Raw genomic sequence first — 1,976 nt, 5'->3', positions numbered from 1 at the left:
ACTTCCTGCAGTACATTGATAATCCACCAGAGGGCAGAATACAGGTCACACATTAACAGGTTTTTGAGGAAAATATTGATCACAATGATAAAATGTAGGTCACAGAATCCTGCGTAGCAAATATGATACAAATGACGATTTAAGTACCACAATTCAACAACTGGTAACCTATAAGCAGTGAGCTGGCTAAGCAAGCTTTTGATACAATTGATCACAAATTCTATTATAGAGGCTTGAATTTGTCAGAGGAGCTGCTGAAGAAGAGCATTCACCAAGTTGAACAGAAAAACTCCTATTAGTTAAATAAGATTTAAACCAAGATAAAACTGTGCCTTTGATACCAACCAGCTGCTCAAGATGTGACAACAGAATGTTATGGTCCACAGTATCAAAGGCAGCAGAGAGGTCTAAAAGCACTAAAACAGCAGAGCTTCCTGAATCAAAGAAGATCATTAAAAACTCTTAAAAGGGCCGTCTCAGATTTCAGAAACCATCAGAATTTTTCTGATGGCGCAAATTATTTTAAACAATGTGAGAGCTTGAAAAAATTACCATCTGCGACAGACCTGGCAACAGAACATAAATTAACATGTTTTTGTCAAAGTTTGAAGAAGTTCATTCATTGTTTCATGCATCAACCACGTGAACATTTGTGAGTGAGCAGTTGATTGTGTGCGTGTGTGTGGGGGTGGGTGGGTTTGTTTCTGGTGACATTTGGGGGCAATTTTAATACAAAAATCCTACCTTTGGGGACAACTGGTGCGTTTGGGGACAATAGTCGAGTCCCCATTTGGTTTAAATGCCATTGGTGGGTTGGGGGTTGGGTTCAGGACCAAGGTGTGAATTGAATTTAGRTTAGTTTTAGGGTCAGGTACCTGTGAGGTTAGCCTTAGGGTTKGTGGTCAGGGTTAGGCTGTAGAAATGTAATGGAAGTCAATGTCAGAATGTTGTTTCTGACATTGTTAAAGCTATAAGGTGTCAAAGCTGAAACCTTCGAAGGTGGACATTTTTGAGTACATGGACGACTTACCCAAGGATATTGGAGTACGAACAAACCTCCTTTGGCTCCTCTTCACAGACTTCCCCCTTTTCAAGAAGGAATTTTGGGGCCTTTCACTGCTTACCAGTTCCGCTTAACGGGACCAGGAAAATGGGAGGGGCCCCGAAAGGCAAATCTTCACCCAGTTAGACCGCATGTACCAGCCCCTAAAAATCAGAAAGGTATGCTATATGCATGGATGTATGTTTATGGAGTTTTCTGGAGTAATGTTATTAATGTTACATGTGCAGCAATGCTGGTCTGAGACACAGAGTTTCTAAAAAAAAAAAGGACATCAATTTTTGTCTCCTAGCTGGAGGTGAATGAGGGTTCAACAGGCTGTCTGATCAAGTTTGACTCTCATGGACAGAGGAGCTGCTCTGTACTACGTTAAAGTTCACAACCCCACCATCATCCACGTCCTGATGTCTAAACTTCATCTATAAACAGATTGAAAGAGCTGAAGTGTCTCATCTTGAATAATGTCATTCCCTCATTAAATGCATGTACAGAGTGTTGCTTTGACTCATTAATGCACGTTTGAGAAATCCTCAAATCTCTTTTTGTAGCCACGTAGAGCTGCCTAAATGCTTGCTGGTCCAAAGCTCCGCCTCTTTGTACAAAGCTCCTCCCTGGAGCTCAGTCTGCAGCTGAACTCCTGTCCAACAGAGCACTGTCACTGCCCTATCTGTCCCAGGAGCACGATCCGTACCATCAGCTCATTTGCACATGTGCTAAAAAATACTTCTGTGAGGGTTTTGTTTGTTTTATACGTAGCATTTTGTTAGACCGCTTGTTGACAGAATATTCATTTTCAATCTTTTGTCACCTGCAATTTTTCCTAGAAAAGGGAACTTTTGCAACAAATGTGGATTTTTATTCCTGTGTGTGTGTGTGTGTGTGTGTGTGTGTGTGTGTGTGTGTGTGTGTGTGTGTG

This window comes from Austrofundulus limnaeus, unplaced genomic scaffold, assembly GCF_001266775.1.
Source record: "Austrofundulus limnaeus strain Quisiro unplaced genomic scaffold, Austrofundulus_limnaeus-1.0 Scaffold236, whole genome shotgun sequence".
NCBI classification, from domain to species: Eukaryota; Metazoa; Chordata; class Actinopteri; order Cyprinodontiformes; family Rivulidae; genus Austrofundulus; species Austrofundulus limnaeus.
The sequence above is the reverse complement of the archived record's forward strand: the minus strand, read 5'-3'. Positions refer to the sequence as shown.